Here is an 18,195-nt window from a genome sequence, read left to right as displayed (position 1 = left end):
AACCAAACCCCTTCCAGAAGCACAGACAGAAGAGTCTCACATCCCATGACACATATCGAGACCAACATAGTTCCTTTGGTAAATAACCACATTATGCATGAATTAGAAGTTCTAATGTCCACTAAAATAAGCAGAGATGCTCCTAACAAATTTGGATTTACAGACAATGCTGATCTCTGCTGCAGATCTGGCTAAGGAATGAAAAGAGCCCAGCAGCCACAACCTCTCTGCAGTGAGCATCTCTCCATCACATCCTGCTGACCCTGCCATCCTCCACTGCCATCCTGCCCTCCCCCAGCACAGATATAACCACAAAAGGATTTTTTCCAATCCATTCTTCTTCTCTCTTTTTTTTTTTTTCTTAGATCTTGGATGTCAAAGATTGTCAATACTGCCCCAGAGAAACTGTAGGAAAAAGACAAACACATCCAGCCTTTTCCTTGGGCTGGGAAGTAGCAGCACTTTGTAGGCTGAACTCAAATACTCTCAACAACAGCTCATCTTACTCAGACAATTTTCAATAAATGTGTACATTTTTAACAGCCTACATACACATCAGACTCCTTTTGCAGATAATGACAAGAAAAACAAGGAGTTCCCTTAGTGATGATGTGCCCACATAATGGAGACAGTTGTCAGGAGATGGGAAGGCAGGGAAAAGGCTAAAGAGGAGGATGGTTTTTTTTTGCATGGTAAAACCCCTGCAATTTGGCTCATGATATGTCCTTGGACAAATCTCTCATTTTGACCACATTTAGGGAAAATTACCCTATAATAGCAGCAGATGAGACTTTTAGTTGATCAACAGTGTGTGAAGAGGGAAGAATTTGGGCTTAGCAAATGCTTGCTTCTGCCTCCACATTCTCACTCTGCAGCAATTCCTTTCTGAGGATAGTGCATGGCACTGCAAGAACCTCCTCCATTCTCTCACCTTCTAGGTTGGAATACTGGGACTGAATTTACAATTAAAAAGAGAGAACAGCAGCTAAGTGAGCAGCAAAATATTTGCATTGTTGTAAACTGCCAGGTTGCATGAACTGTGAAGTCCCTGGGCTATTTTGGGATAATTCAGCACCTTTCAACTGTCACATAAAATTTCATGGGGGATGATGCTTGGCATTGTTTATATGACATTAGCTTCACCTTTTCATCCTACTGGGGACCATCAAATGCAAAACTGGATTAAATTTGGCAGATCACATTATATATGGGGAAGTGAGAAATATTGCTGTATCACAATTGATTTTCCCAAAGGCACCAGCCAACCTCTGGTATTTTGATACCGAGGCGATAAATAATTTTCCACTGGTAATTTCCATATTCAGTAAGCTGAGGAGTTTTTCTCAGTATGCAAATGAGATTTATTTAAAGCACCATTTTCTGTTGCTTACAATTAGATTGATTTGGATGGCTGCAGGAGGATGTTTGTCTTGGGTGTTGCTGAATGGGCAGGAGCAGAGGGAAGTCCTTCATGCAACATAGACTTGCCTTTGAACAAAACTTGCTGGGCTTGTCCTGGCTGGACAAGAAATGTGCCAAATAGGAGCATGTGGGTGATCAGGAGTTTTATGGTTTGGATGCTACAATTATTTTACTTTATTGTAAATACTTAGGAAGACACAGAAATGAGCAGGTGATGCAAAAGCTTTAAGTGAGCCTCAAAACCAACGCTGAGTAGATGGAGCAAACTTCTCAAGTACCAATTATAAAGAGACTGCATTTGTGTTGTTTCTGCAATATCCCAATTTCTTATTAATTTTGACAACAGAATTGAAAAGCACAAACACAGTCAGGTCCACAAATCTTGTAGTTGAACGTAACAAGGGGATAAAAACAATGACCAGAAAGTGAATAATTAATTTGATCACAGACATAAAAAGGGAGATCTTGACCCAGATATACTAAAAATACAACCAACACCATTTTTAGCAGGACCTACATTTCCTTCAAGACACCAGTGATAATCAAATAGACAAAGCATAAAGTGGTTGTCCCCAGCCCACCTACACTGCGTGCTAAATCCAGCTGAATTTCTGCATTGGCTTCTCCTAAGCCTCAGGAGAAGGCTCTGGCCAGCTCAGCACATCCCATCCCCCTTGTATCATTCAGTGAAAACACTCTGAGATGTTTCTGATGGGCTGGATGGGAGACAGAGTGAGAAGGAGGGGAAGGACAGGGCTGGAAGGGCTGTGAACAGCACAAGCAAAATGAGCTGAAGTGTGTTCTGGGTGCTGTGCCCTGCCCTCCCACCAACATTTCCCACCCTCAGACCCAAAAGAGCACTCAGACAAGGAGCTCTTGGATGCACTGCACAAGCCTCAGTTGGTGAATTAGCAAAGAATAAAGTCTTTCCTCCAAACAGCTCCTCCTCATCTCATTCACAGGATAAATCAATCTCAGGTAGCACAGCAGTGGGAATGTCCATGAGACCCCCTTCCCCTGGCACCAGCCTGTCACATCTCCCAGCCTGGCTGTGGGACACAGAGTCCCCTTAGGTCCCCCTTGCTCTCCCCCTTTCCCTGGCTGGCTAACCCAGGATGACAAGGTTGTTATTCTGAGTCATCCTCGAGCTGCTGCTCCGCTGCCGACCCCGCTGTGAGCATCACTAACGCGCCTGTTTCCAGTTTGCACACCACGTGAAAGCAGTTTAAAGCAAATTTAGTCCCATGGAGAGAGCCAGCACTAGGTTGATGTGTCTCACAAACTCTAAATTAATGAGTTCTACCCAGCCTTTACACACAGAGCTGAACTCAGCGCTCCAAATACATTTGCATTTGTCGCTGTGTCAAGCCCTGTGATGGCTTGATGGCAAATCCTGTCCTTCCCAGCCTGATGTGGCACTTCAGTGGAGGTGTCTGTAGCACCAGAGAGCAGTCCATGGGTTATTCACACTTGCTGCACCTTTCCCACAGTCCTACACTCTGCCATGTTGTTGCACCAGTTTTAAATTTGCATCCTAAGGCTTCACTTCCAAGCTAGACATTACCTTCTTTATTCAACTTGTATTCCTTCCTTCCTTCTTCTCTCCAGCAGGCAGGAGAGCACCTCAGTGTCTGGTTAAGAATCTCTGCTGACATAAATGGATGCATTGTTATATTTTCTGTGCTGCTCCTCTCACTTAGATGTGGAGAAAGTTTGATCTCCTAAAGTTAAGAAAACTCAGTCAGGAAACTTTGAAATCTCCCCATGGGGAGACTTGTTCTGCTTTTTTTATGGTGGCACATGAAGTGCTGCCTGTTAACAAGGTGTTCCTGGCAGAGATCTTTAAATCAGGGGTGTGTGAGTCTTAATGCACTGATGTAAAACCCACGCTGGTTTGTTCATGAGCTGCTGTGTGACCCAGCAAGTCCTGGAGGGATCAGAAAGCTGCACTGAATCAGCATTGTGGGCTGCTGGGGCACAGCAGAGCAGCCAAGAACCATCCTACTCAGGTCAACATCCCTCCAAAAGATGTCAATTGATGGTCAAGGTGTCCTTTAGCAAAGGGTGGTTCTTGATGCCTGAAAGTTTAATGCCCATCTTGAAAACTTTTATAGGAAATTACATTGTGGGAGCTACACTCACTTCCAAACAGCAGACACTTTCTCCACATCCTGAGTCTGATTTAAAGTTTGCCATTGACTTGCTGTCAGAAGAAAACTTGGGAGTGACACAGCAGTCCATGAAATGAAGCCTGTCCTCCTCCCAGGGACTTCAGCCTCTCGCAGAATTCCAGCTACAACTCAGCACGAAGGAAGACAGAGCAGAACCTGAGTCACTAGCAAGTTCCTCTTCCTTGAGGCTGTTATAAATATGATAAACCATTTTTGTTGTTTTAAAGTGCTGCCTAGAGTTTAATAAATGCTCATATGTATTATTAATCTGAGATATTAACCCTAAATCTCATAATAAAATGACTCAAGCATTCCAAGTGATCTCAGATGCTTGCAAGATCCTTGCAAGATACTAATTAAGCTACATTGGAACAATTGTTCAGTAAATTTTACAGTCAGGTTTCATCTTCTCTTTAGAAGAGCAGACTACAAATTTATGCAACATGGAATGGAAGCTAATGAACTTGGAGGATATTCAGTATGGAGCACACATCTAGGAAGTGGGAATAAAAACATTAACAGTGCTTTGAGATAATAGACCATTTAAATTCATATTTGTGGAAGTCGTAGACTAATCTGCAGTGATGTACAGTTTAGATGTTTTTTTCCTGGAGGGCACAAACCTGAATTCTCAGGGATGCAGTGGAAGAAATCTCACACTGTGATGCCAGGTTGTGACAGCCAGCAAAGATAGGCCCTTGGAGATCACACCATGCTGGGGATCTCGAGTGTGGGAGCATCACATGGATCTGCAGGTTGGCCTCGTGCTGGAGGAGAAGTCCTCAATTTGGTCTCCTTAGAGCTGAGTGGTGCCCTTGGTCTGCTTAGCCAGGGAAAAACAGATGCTCCTGTCCTGGTAGAAACATTCCCCTATGATGAGGGCCAGTGTCTCAACTCTACTTGTTACATCCTGGCATGATAAATATTAGAAAAAACTATTAGCAATGCATCAGTCACTTCAGAGCTTTATAGAATGATTTTTGCAGGTTGGAGGACCCAGAGCTCTCATCAACACTCGCAGCAATCCTGGGCTGTATGATGGAAATCCAGACCCACTCATTTCCACAGCTATAAGATGAGTTTTGTAAGGATAAACCCTACATCCAGCAGGGCTCAGGCTCTGGTATCCAGCCAATTCATAAAGCCTTATAAAGCCTCTTCTTTTTCTCCATATGTGGCTGAACCAGTGCTGGCATGTGATGAAAACAGAGAATCCCCTTCCTAAGCCAGCCAACACAAATCATTTAATTCCTGGTCTGCCAATGGCTGCATTTTAGCATTGTCTCACCAGACCTGGAGCTGAAGGAAATTTGGACATCCGTTATTATAGCTGAGCAGCACCACATCCTGGCTTTTGATCTCCAGCACTGGCGTAAATCAGCTCCTCGGGGAGCACAAATCCCTTGGGGATCTGTGTCTGTGCCCACATCAAACACTGCTGGGAAGTACAGAGCCAGCCTTTAGTATTTATATCATGTTTCCAGCTGTCTGCAGTGCTACAATGCCAATGATTTATTCATTTATTTATTTCACCCTTTGTACACAGTTTGCGATGCAGAGAGCGAGAGAGATGCAGTCATGCTCTAGCTCTGCATGCATCAGGGGTTTTTGGGAAAAAACCCAGGATTTTGCTTAGCACGGCAAGGAAGAGGCTCCACAGCCTTCAAGAGCACCCAGGCGAGCACTGGCACCACTCCTGAGGTCCATAAAACACACCAAAAATTGCCTTAGGCAAAATAGGGACGCTCCTCAGGGCTGGGCAGATACTGGAAGGGAGATTTAGACAAAGGAAAAGGGAAAGCACCGCAATTATCTCTGGTGAAATTCAGGACTTTCCTGGTACTTTCTCATTGGACTGTTGGGAATTGTTAAGACATAAAGGATGTCTTGCAAATTCTTTTGCCCTTTGGACTGCACTGACTGCTCTTGGTTAATCTAATTCTGCAAGAAAGGATTATCCTGATACATGCATCATATTTCACTCTTTTTACACCAAAAGGACACCAAGCCTTTTGGCTTTTTGACCACAGCAAAACCCTATGGCCCTAATGGACACCATTTTTGCTCAGAAAATGTCCCTAAAGAGGTCAGGTTGAGGTTGTTGGAAGTGTGATGTGCACACCTGTCCTCTCCAACCTCTGCATCCCTCTGGGATCACAGGCTGCAGTCCAACCCCAGGATGCTCCACATCCCCACGGTGCTTGGACAGAGCACTCACTTGGCCCTGAGTGCTGTGCTGCCCTGCAGGGAGCTGGTGGAGCTGAGAGCATGTCTAGGAGCTGTCACAAGCACAGGTTTTAATGAGGGCTGGGGCTCTGCTTGGGCTCCACGCTCAATTCACAGCAGCTGCCCACCCCTCTCGCAGCAGAGCAGGGAATGAAACATCTGCTGGAGACTTCTGTGTATCTCAGAGCTCCGAGAGGTGTGTGATGGGTGTGTGGCCAAGGCTGAGCTCCAGGTGTGCACCTGGCCCAGGGGAGAGCAGCACATGCTGCACAACCACAGCAGCGCCTGATTCACCGGCAGACGCTGCTCGTGACGCTGCTCACATAACCTCTAATTTTTTGCAGATGATGGAAAGCTCCTCTCTATATCCAGCAGGATCAAGCAGTGTCAGGCAGCTTAGTGAAGCTCCCCAGCACATCAGAGGAGACTTATGCAGCTCCAGCCTCACGCTTCCCCTCTGGAAGGACGCCAGGCAGAGTCTTGTGCTCCCAATAATCCCCACGCTGGCTGCTTACACAAACACGGAGCAAAACAACCCAGCGCTTCCCAAAGTTACAGTTTTCAATTAGATTCCTTGGTCAAGACCTGAGTCATCTCAGCCCTCTTTTGCCTTGCAGTCATCTTAACTCAGTTCTGTGATTTTCCTAACTAAAGGTTACAGGGTTACTTTTTCTCCTCAGCTCCCAGCAGGTCACCTGCTTTGCTCGGGCATCTTTGCTTGTGTTTAGCAGTGACTAAACTTTCTCTGTGCCTTCCCCAGAGTTCCCTAGCCTGGCTGCTGGAGGTGATGGACCTTCCTGGGGAAAACGGGAAAGAGCAAGGACTGTGGATTGGATCTGGATCAAGCACAGTATCCAGCCTCAGAGTGAAGCAAAGGTTATTGCTATGGCAGTAGCAAGTCAGAATAAAAAATGGGCTATGCTTAATTCTAACAATTTTTGTGATAATACTGAGGATGGAATGAAAAACCTTGGCCAAGTCAAGGGGTTCTTTGCCTTAGGCAGGAACTCTGTTAAACCACAGAGCCCTCATGCACTTCAGAATTCACCAAAGCAACTTCCAGAAACATCCCCATGACATCGCTATGCCGATGATCAATTAGCACTGTTATTGTCATGGTGCAATAATCTTCTTCATTAGTTTTCTTTTTAAAATTCAGATGGGGAGATGAGGTGGATTAGATAAGGCACGTACCCAGGCAAGGAACAAATGTGTTTCTTGTAGGCAGAGCGTGTATCAGAAAGTACAAGTGTCTGAGCAGATGTGCTAATGGACGCAGACCCTGCACTGGAACCAATTACTTCATCATTAATAAGAAAAACACCAGCTACATATCCCAGTGATGCAAAAGGGAGGGCAAGAATTTCATTAAAGGTAAGCTCGAGCTGGAGCAGCAGAACTTTTACCTGCTTTTAACCTATTTTTGTGGGTGCCCAGCCCAGCCCAGCCCAGCCCAGCACTCTCTTGCTATACTGAACCTCACACATCCTCACTGAGCCCTTTCTGGCAACATTACCCTCTGAAGCTTTCAAAGGCTTCTTTCATTTGGTGACATTTGGAGGGCTGGAAAAGTCTGATGCTCTTCCTACCCCTTTTTGAAAGTCTGAAAAATGGAAAAAATAAGCTTAGAAAAGGGTCTCTCCACCTCCAGGCTATTTAGCACCAATGTAAAGGCCAGAAGAGTTTAATGTTTTCTCCCAAACTTGGAGGATGCTGGCCAGCATCTTCCCATAACCTGTCCTGCACTGCTAATGACCTCAGTGCCAGCAACAGGGAACCACATATAATGCAGTGACCACTTCTGCTATGAATTGAGACAATTTATTACCAGCAAAACCAGTTGTCAAGAATCAGCAGACTTCAAATTTTGACTGAGCACCACCAGTGCCAGACCTGGATCATTTCATTGCTGAAATCTGTGGGCAAAACCCTGACACTGACAACAGGCTGATGAATGGAGATCTTGAAGCTTGTCCTGACTCTCAGGAAAGCAATAAATCAATGACTTAGGAAAACCCCAAGCCCCTGAGTGCTTGAGAAGTGAATGGTGAAATTTAAAATCGATGGGAAGCGTGGCAGGAAGGCAGCATGGGGCAGGCAGCAGAAGGGACGTGCAGCTGTTGTTCAGCTGGGGTGAGCTGCCAGCATGCTGGATCCTATAAGCCAATTTTACTTAATAATCCCACTAATATGGAATGACACTGGTTGTAATCCTTCGGTGATTACAGTGTGGACCAATGCCTCAGCATCTCTGCGAGGATTTAAGGGACAGTACAGCATCCAGAGAGCTGCAGCCAGACTTTTCCTCTCAACTGGAAGGGAGAAGACTATCAAGGCACAGAAAAGCAGAAGCTGCTGCATGCTCATCCATATTTCTGGAGAGAAAAAAGAGAGCAAAGCTGGAGCTTCCTCGCTGTGATATCTGCCAAATGCCTCTGCAAAGCAGAGTCCAAACCCAGGGAAAAAAAGGGATGCAAGCACACCAGGGCACTGCAGCAGGAAAGATGGCACAGTGTGGGGAGAAGTACTTGAATGGAACTAGTGCAGGAAATCAGGGGCCAACCCTGGGTGTGAGAAATAGCAAAGAGAACAAAGACAGCATTTATGGTTGTGGGATTTTGAACAAAGAACTTGAACTCTCTCTGTCTGCACCAAGTGGGCTCAGGAGAAGAGACATTGGGGAGCAAAAGGAAGCCTGTGAAAGGGATCAACCCTTGATCTATCGTGTTTTCCTGGGGACAGAGGATCATGGAATGCTTTGGGTTGGGAGGGACCTTAAAGTTCATCTCATTCCATCCCCTGCCATGGACAGGGACACTTTCCACTATCCCAGTTTGCTCCAAAGCCCATCCAGCCTGGTCTGGGACACTTCCAGGGATGAGTTATGCACAGCTTCTCTGCACACCTTGTGCCAGGGCCTCACCACCATCTTTGTAAAAAATGTTTCCTAGGATCTAGGCTCAATCTACCCTCTTTTAGTTGAAACCATCACCCCTTGTCCTATCACAACAGGCCCTGTTTGTCTCCATCTTTCTTATAACTCCCCTTTAAGCCACAAAAAGGTCTCCTCAGAGCTTTCCTTTCTTCAGGATAAACAACTCCAAGGACATCTTAAGTATCATTTCATGGTCTCTTGTCCAACCTACAGAGTTTCCCTCTGAGCTTTTGCTGAAAATAGACTTCAGACAATGCTGCAGCTGAGTTTAGATAGATCCACATCCTGATCGGGGAGGAGATGCCAGGCAAAACCCACCAGATCTGTGAATTACCACCAGGAGTTTAAATTGCTGCTGATTTATTGGAAGTGTCACTTGTACAATATTTTCAATGTCTATCACCAGCCTGGGAAGTGAGGAACTGGAGCACAGTGAGGAGGTTTCACAGGCTAGTGAATCACCATGGGGGGTGCTGTGAAATTATCAGCTGTACATTGAGAACTGCTGGAACAACTCCAAGGGCTGAGGACAGATGCAAAATTGTGGGAAAGATTGATTCAACATCATCACCAGCAGCAGTGTATAAGCCATGTGGGCCAGGAGGCCTGAAGAACAGCTGGCCAAAGTGGACTTGCTGAATTATTGTAACAAAATTAGATAAAAAGCACGGAGGAAATGACTGCAAGCCTTTACATTGAGGCAAGAGGCTTTCCATGGTGGAATAGCTGGAGGACTTGGAGAGACCATACTCTCCTCATAGTAATCACTAAATTGGTCAAATTCAGCCAGTGAAGATGTTTTATTCTGAATAGATGGAAGTTTGGGGCTTAACTCTCTGCTTTGCATGAGTGTGTTCAAAGCAGCTGGTAATCCCTCTGACACAGGGAGAGGATGTCTGGATGGCAGAACCATGGATTGGGGGAAGCTCCCTGCACCCAGGAGCTGCCCAGAGCTCAGGACAACCCCAGGGCCTGGGAGGGACAGAATTGAGGCAGATGCTTGCCATCACCACCAATAAAATACCCACATTGTTTCTCTCAGATGAAATGCTCCCAGCTCTTCCCTCATGGCATTTCCTCTTCCCACTCCAACTGGCCTTTCCCACTGGTGACACACATCCCAGCTGTCTGACAACACCTGGATAAGCCTCTGGCAAGCCAAGGTGGTCCTCTGGTGATGGAACACCAAGGAAGGGTGTCTGCAGGACATTTATCTCTCTTTAGGTTGGAGAGGGGGGAAAATGCCTTCAGGCTGCAAGCTCAGACAAGAGGCAAAGGATAGCACAAAGCCACCTTTGCTGGTCCTGAGAGCACAGTGATGCACCCCTGGAAATGCCAAAATGATCCCCTTGGAAATGCCAAAATGACCAAGCTGGTGGTTCTCCATGTCCTGTATCTTATTTCCAAAGTAGCAAATCAGCAGCCTTCTAGATGAAATCTGTAGCAAAATGTGAAAATCAGAGGAAAACCTTCTTATGCCTCAATTAAAGAGTATTGCACAGCTTGAATCACAAGGGTTTACATTTACATCACAATCTGGTTTGTAAGGAGCCTTTTAACTGATGTTTTTTGAAAATTACCATGCTCTTGGCATAAGGTGCCTCTCAAGTAGAGCCATTATTTTCCAGACAGGGTTGTGTGGTGCCTCTGAAGGCACTGGAGGCTGCAGAGGGAGCACTGTACTCTGCAGTGGTACCTGCTGGGCTGGTAGGATGCTGCTCCAAACCTAAAACAAGCTCAGAGATGCCTGACTGCTGGCAAATGAATATTTCCTCTTATGAAAATCACTTTAAATTTCTACTCTTTCAGTAAATTAACATGTGCTTGGCAATGCTGAAGCATTTAATCTCAAATGACCTCATTCTCCATGTTCTTCAAGTTGTGAGCTGTCCCTCATCATTCAAGGTTTGTCCTAATATAGACACTCTCTCCCCTCACCACCAGTGTGCTGGGATGAATCATAAATCATATTTGTAATTGTGAACCCACATGCCAACCTACAGCTGGAGAGATGACTCTTTTCAATAGCCTTAAATCTGCAGCTCCCTTTGTCGGGGTGAAGTTTTACAGGTTGTTTTCCCTATCGCTGAACAAAGAAGCTTTGAAAAACCTGCAGTGTTCAGAAATGCCTTCTTGTTTCTTTCCTCCAGTGTAGGCAGTTTCTGTGAACTTTGCTTATCCTTGTATTATACTAACAAGGAGACTGCGAGTGACTGAGCAATCACAGCTTTATGAGTTTCTTGCAGCAGAATTGGAATTAATTCAGGGAATCATCTGAAAAGGAAAGTTCTGTAGGGAGGGGAAAGGAAAATAAAATATAGCAACCACAGATTGAATATTTTTGCCCATCTGACCAGAACCACACATGATGAGAACTTCTGGAAAAGTGTTTGGTCTGTGGTAGATCTGTGACTTCACAGTTCAAAGACAAGCTGAAGGAAACCCTGGTTTCAGCCTAACCAAAGCATTTTCCTAGCTTGGACCACACCAGGGAAAGGGCAGCTCAGACATTCCCTCCCACCCTCTTAAGTATTCAGTGAAATCCCAAATGAACTTGAACAACACTTGGTGGAGGCAATGATCACCACAGGTGTGAGCTACCAAGACACAATGACCACATTTTCGCTGCTGTCTGCATTTCAGCTCCCCAAACTGCAATCATCCAGAGCTAAAAGTCACCCTGGGCACAGTGTCTAGGAGCTATAAAGGCTGTGGCATTCCCAGCAGACTGCACAGTGAGTGAAACACTCAGTAACTAACAGAGCACTAATTTTAAACCTCCCTAAAACCACTGAGTAGGGAAAGTCTGCAAAGGGGGAGCAGCAGCACTGCTGTGACTCACAGAGAGCTGGTCCCACTGTTGCTCAAGTGATTATAAAAGTGATGGTGCCTCTCTCTGCTCATTTGTTGCCCTTTTCCCCAGCTGACTGAGAAAGGGGAATGATTGGCATTGAGAGATCTGCCTTCTACTCTTCCATGGACTAACCTGAGAGCTGTTCCACCATCCTCTGCTAAATCAGTTTGTATAAATGTGTATACAAAAGCACAAACCCCATGCAACACTGCTTGAAAAACAAGCAGAGGAAGCAGTAATGCAGAACCTGCCCTGAAGCAAGCAGAAAGTTCTGGAAAACACTTTGCTAGGAGATCCTGCATGGACAACAGGTTCCTGTAATCCTGTAATTTGGAGTGCAAACCTAGATTTAGCAGGATTTTACACTCCAAGAAAACAACAAAACGAGTCAAAGCTTGATCCCCTGACTTGCTACACTGTCCACATCAGCTGCTTCAGATGAGGGGGCTACAGATGTGCAGACATGCAAATTTCTCAGCAGGTTTTTTTAATTCATCCCAAAAGACATTTTGTCCTCACATAATCTATTCTCCATACTTCTTTTTTTCCTCCTGAGCATTCCCCTAGAATGCTTCTAAACAATGAATTTTGCACCTTCCCTCCCCAAAGATGATGTGCTTTTATACCTGAAAACATTTAAGTGGGATTTTTGACTTGGTGCCTTTGTTCGCATTGTTAAGCCGATCAAGCTCCAGTACTTTGGAGAAAAAGAGAAGAGAAACAATGTTGTTTTGTCTGCTAACATGATTGATAGACAACTTTCAATTATTGTATCTTTGCTGGCTGGGAAGCACTTAAAAAGAGACAGGCTGCTGAAAGATGGGTTATTTCCCAGCTCGGTGCTGTTTTTTCCACAGAAAAAGTATACAAGGATGCTCTCTGGTGGTAGCTGTAGGGCAGGGCTCTGCTCTGGCCACCACACTTTTAGTTTATTTTATGGACTAAGAGGTAGCCTGAAACCTTGTTATCAAAATAGTAAATATATACATTTTTAAATCACTAATTGGATCGATTAATTATCTTTGAGTATTCCCAGTGCATGGGCAGATTGGAGAGTTTGGTTTTACAATTTCTAAAGAACAATGTGCTTTCCCTAAGGCCATGCTGGGATGGAGATGTTCCTGGCAGAGCATCCATTTCTGATTTGCTTCTGATCCCATGTGCCCCTTCTCCCTGTTTCCTCATCTCCCCACCACCAGCCATGCTGGGTTGTGCACTGAACAGCTCCCAGCTGTGTGGATGCCTCAGTTTCCATCTCCCAAATTCAGCTGCTTCTCCAGCCATTTTCCTTCCACCCCTGCATTTCCATCCATGAAATAACTCCACACCCACAGCACTCTGCTGCAAAGTCCTCCTCAGCCAGGGTTCCTGCCCTGGGCCAAGATTTGGAACTTGCTCTTGCCAAATGCTTTAATATCTAACTAAATACCAAACCTGAGCCAGTCACTGTCAGCCCTTTGAACCACTAATAGTCTTTCTATTGAATCACATTGCAGCGAATTGTGCCAGTGCAAAGACTTCTTTGGCTTGACTTATGGTGGTCATGGGTTTTGAACTGGTGGCCAGCTCAGGGGTTGGTACACGACTTCCATAAACATGAGCATGAATGCAATTTTCATTTTGCAAAGAGTTGCACTACAGTTTACCGCACATCAGTGCTAAGAAAGTGAACTTCTCGTGAATCCATTGCAATCCCCAAAATGACACAGACCCAAAACAGGCCCTGCACCCTTTTGTTGGCTGAAGGAAAGAGTGATTTTTGCCCTTCAATTCCCCTGCTTAAGGCTCTGAAATGAACTGAATTCATGCCTGGAAATGAAGATCAGTGGTGGGAATTAAAGCAATGCTTAGAAGGGCTGGCAGGCTCCTCCAGCTGAGGTTTGCTCTGACAGCAGAGCATAAAATCACAAGCATGAACCTCAGTTTAGTGACACTGATGAGTTTTAGCCTGGCTACAAACACACTCCTGATGCTGTTTCAGTGCTGGCCTCAGCAGTAGCTTTTCTGGTGATTTTCCTGAATATCTTCCACATCAGCCCATTTCCCTCACTGCCCACATGAGCACCTCTTCTGCACATGATGGTCCCTGAGGGGATGTTCTCCCAGAGCCACTTCTGAGTGGATCAGCAAATCCTGCCCTGCAGAGTGGGCTCAGGTAATAACATCCATTAGGAAAAGACTGCTTGCCAAACCTCTTCCCCTTCCCTCACTGCCCTGAACATCTGACTTCTTTATTCCAAGACCTATAAAAGCAGAATTGCAGGACCTCCAGACCAACACACCTGCCCTTACCAGGCAGGCAAGCCTCCCCCAGGCATGCATTAGAGACAGAAAGCATCTTAATCATCCACCCTGCTGCAAATACATTCGCAGAGCTTTAATTGATTAACAGGCAGTCCTTGCCAGCAAATGAGCTCTTGGCTCCAGGGAGCTCTTTCTTGCTTGTTTTTAAACAGTGCAAAGTGGGAAATGGCAGGAATAAGCAGCGAAAGCTCCAGGGACCCCTAAGAGGGAAGGGCTGGTGGGAGGAAGGCAGAGCTGCTCCCTGTGCAGACCTTTTTACTGCAGGGATGGGGAGGTCAAGTGGTGGCAGAGCAAAACTCCACAGGGAGCAGGGAGGAATTAAATTGCTTCTAACCCCAAACTGCCAGCTCAACTTCAAGCCATGGGGGTAAAGAGTAACAGTTTGTGGATCTTCAGTAGCTAAGGTATTGCTGAAACTGCCTGAAACTCACTGATGTGCTCATCTCTGGTGACACAGCAGAACTAGTACTGCTCCATGTCAGCCAGAAACAGCTTTCCAGCATCTACCTGGAGGCACAGGCAGGAGGAAGGGAGAGGACAAAGCTCTCCCAGAGGGCTTCCATGGGCACCCACCAGCTTCTCATCTCTTCTTCCAACCATCCCTGATCCAGGAGAGTTGGCCACATTTTGCAACCCCTTGTAAGCCTGAGAAAGGTGCAGCTCACACAAAGAATGGTTTTGGCAGCGTGACCAGAGAACTGACAACAGTAGCACCACCAGTGGATGGAGTTGGTCCATTGATGGACCCCAGCTCTTTTGCAGGCTCTCAACCAGCAGGATAGAAGTAGCTCAGGGACTGATGGTTCACTGCTGGAGCTGTTTTGCAGTGCGAAAAAGCCACACAAAAACCCAGAAAGAAGAGGGTCATTTTCTAACCAGTTCAGCTGGAGGCCACAGAGCACCTCTGGCCAAGTGACAGCAGGGCTGGACCCTGTCCACTCACTCTCCCTGCACTGAGCTTCCCTGCTACTGCCTCTGCTTTGGCTGCACAGGGAGCTGCACCCTCCCAGCTGCAGGGGAGATGCTCACAGCCCCTGATACAGCCAGAAAATCCCTGTAATTAAATTCATGCAATTAAAAGTTGGCACAAAATCTGAGGGTGCTGCTGGCGGCGTGGGCGGGCTCCTCAGAGCAGGCAGCTGGTGCATGTCCTCATCGTGCTCTGCCTGGGGTGTGCTTTGCTGCACGGTGGTTGTCACCTCACTGCCCCTCAGGGTTCCCCCCAAGGCTGAGCCATTCCCGAGTGGCTCCAGGAGGGGACAGCCTCCCTCTGCACCATCCCCACCGCTGCCTCTGAGCTGTCACCCAGCCCAGCACAAAGCACCACGCTGACAAGAACCATTAAACGTGTGCAAACCGTCAGTTCTGGTTTTAGCAGGGGAAGGAAAGAGGTTTAACAAGGTGGCTGCAGCTAGACAGCATCCAGCTGCTGCACACACAACACGTGGGAGGCATTTCAAGCTGGTATGCACAGTGTTCCTTCCTCCTCTCCAGCACACACAGCCTCCTTTTCCTCCAAATGCCCACAGTGGCTCCAGTTAGATCCTCACTTCCTTAAACTGATGCTTTTCAGGTCTCAGGCTCAGTCCCTGGTGATCCAGCTGTGAAGATGCCAGAGTACTCAATCACATCCACACCTCTCTGCTGTAGGAGTTGCACCTCAATCACTCTCTGGACAAAGCAATCCTGCTCCTGGAAACCCCTCCAGTACAAAACTAGGGTTAGCCAAGGCTATTACTAGAAAGCAGGTGTAATCTGAGATGGGTAGAAAATTTGGGAACAGAAAAAAGGATGCAATCACTGGATGCTTTTATCAATCGGATGGTGCAGGAATATCCTGCTTGCTGTATTTTCTTGCAAAGTTAAAATCCAGTTTATAACAGAAGAGGAGAGAAGTTGCCCATCTGGGTACAAAATCAGTACCATCATGCTCAGAAGCTCATTTACTCCACGCAGCCCGAAAGGGAGATGCAATATGCTGCAGCACTGGGAATCTGGGGCAGTATCCAATAGTAGGAAGACTCACATCAGATTCCAAAGCACTGTGAACCTCAGCCAAATCAAATTACTCCCTTTGCCGAATATATCATTTTCCACCTTAAGTGGAACAGCCTGCCTGCCCTCACCACGCTGCAGCCTCGCCCCAGCGCGGCGCTGAGCGCTAATAGAGATGTCTTTCCCAGGGCTGTCACGGCCGCCCACCCGCTGTTTGATGACTTTACACACGTGTGACAGGTAGTAATGTCACTGACAGCCTCTCCCTGGCACCCAGTTTTTATTCATACCAACACCTTGTCTGTCTTTGCTGTTCCAGGGGAGTGCTGTGCCATGCCTGCTGCTGCTGAGACAGAGCAGCTCCCTTGCTCTTGGGGTTGGTTATCTTTGCTGGGAAAATGGACTTAATGTCCCTGCTGCTTCCCCACACCAGTCTATATATCAGCTGGGAGAGCTAAACCTCAGATCATGACAGGGCAGGATGGTAGCAAGCTGGCAGCAAAGGGAATGTATGCAGTGTCAAATCCCTTGCAAAAGCACTGACAGGCTCCTGACAGAGGATGGATCAGGTAAAAACAGATACTACAGCCTGTCTGAGCCAAAAGGCCAAAGGAGAGCAATCCCAAAGGGGAAAACAACATCCCCAACCTTTGCCTATCTGCTCCCTCCCTAAGCTGGTGGCAACTCAGATTCTTCTTAAGTACTAATGCTGTGGGGACTGGCTCTGTCCCTGAGGTGCTGCCACTTTAGCTCTCTGCAAAGCCACCATCTCTGTCTCACTGGGACATGGAGGGGCCCCAGCTCACACAGCCCCCTCCTGCCTCTCACTTAGAGCAAAGCTATCACAGGTGACAAATGCATTTTGGAGAAGGAAAACTAACTCCTGCAAAGGCTAGAAGCAGCAGGGAACAGAGCATTCTCTCCCCATCAGACATGATTTCCCTCTAATGCTTTTTCTCATATTCAATATTCAATATTGGGGATCCTGTCCAATTAGAGTCTATTGCTGTTTCAAAAGACTAATAATAGAAGTTATTAGACTCTAGAGAAGCTCAAATATCACCAAGAAGAGTTCAGCAGAAGTAGAGAAGAAGTGTTAAAAAACAGGCAGCAGCCCTGCAGCCTGAGAACTTTCAGCACTTAACTAAGAATAATTAGCTGTAAAAACACAAAATACAAAATGAATGCTTAGGCAGGAGCCCTAAGTAGTAGAAGAGGAGCTAGGAATTATAACATGAAGCAAAAACCCCCTGTTTTGGAGTAGAGGAAAAGCCAATATCCCAGCAGGACCTTTTGCCAGAGGTGACACCAGTAGGAAACCTACAGTGCCTAAGTGGGAAGAAGCTGGAGGAGCTGAGATGGAGTGGGACAAGGAGATAGAGCACAGTTCCTGCCCCATAGGGACGTGCAGAAGGAGTGATTGTAATTCAGTTTAGAGAGAAGAAAAGCCTCGGGAAGAGATGATAAAAGCCCCCAAATCCATAAAAGGCTCCTTCAGGAGGAGTTGGTGTTCATTTTTCCTACTGCTGGGAAGGAGGTAGGGCTTGAACTGCAGCAGAGGAGATTTATTTTAAGAAATTTAGATGGGGAAAAAGCACCCCTCGCTGACTTTCAAAGGCTGATTGAACTCTATCCTTCCTGAGAAGGCAGCACAACGCACAGGGGAGAGCTGAAACCAGTAAACCTTTCCGTGTTGGGTTTGCTCTGCCTTCCCCCTGCTCCAGGCAAGCCAGCAAGAGTGAGCAGAGTTCACAGCAGCAGCAGCAAACCCAAGCCCTGGGCCCCCATTCAGTCAGATAATTAAGCAGTGTTTAGACATCTAAGTGGTCCTGCTGGCTACTGCCCCAGTGCCTTGGGAAATGAAGTCATTGCTTTGTTTCCCTCCATCTTCCCCCTAACTGTGAGACCTGGGAGATGGGACAGGGAGGTGGAGCCCTCCCGGCCCCATGAGTCCAAGGAGGTGGTTTTTCAGGTGAAGCTCAGCTCTCTCTGCTTGCAGACAGAGCATGGAGATAATGAAATCCTACCAAGTGCCATTTGTGCTTTAGAAGGCATGATGATGTTAATTAGTGTTCAAATTAAGCAGTAAGATCAAAGTGGGCTATAACAGACCACTAATAAATGCCTTGAGTATGTTGAGATGCAGGTCTGAGGGAAGAATGATTTTAATCACCAGGAGTGTATTAATGATGGCCCATAGATTCCCTTATTGCTGTTCCAACAGCCTGGAATGCTGTGTTTTCCCATTAAAACACCCATTAGCCTTGAGCCCACTAAAATTCCATCAG

Source organism: Lichenostomus cassidix, chromosome 12 (assembly GCF_008360975.1).
Source record: "Lichenostomus cassidix isolate B80296 chromosome 12, HeHo_3.0, whole genome shotgun sequence".
NCBI classification, from domain to species: domain Eukaryota; kingdom Metazoa; phylum Chordata; class Aves; order Passeriformes; family Meliphagidae; genus Lichenostomus; species Lichenostomus cassidix.
The sequence above is the reverse complement of the archived record's forward strand: the minus strand, read 5'-3'. Positions refer to the sequence as shown.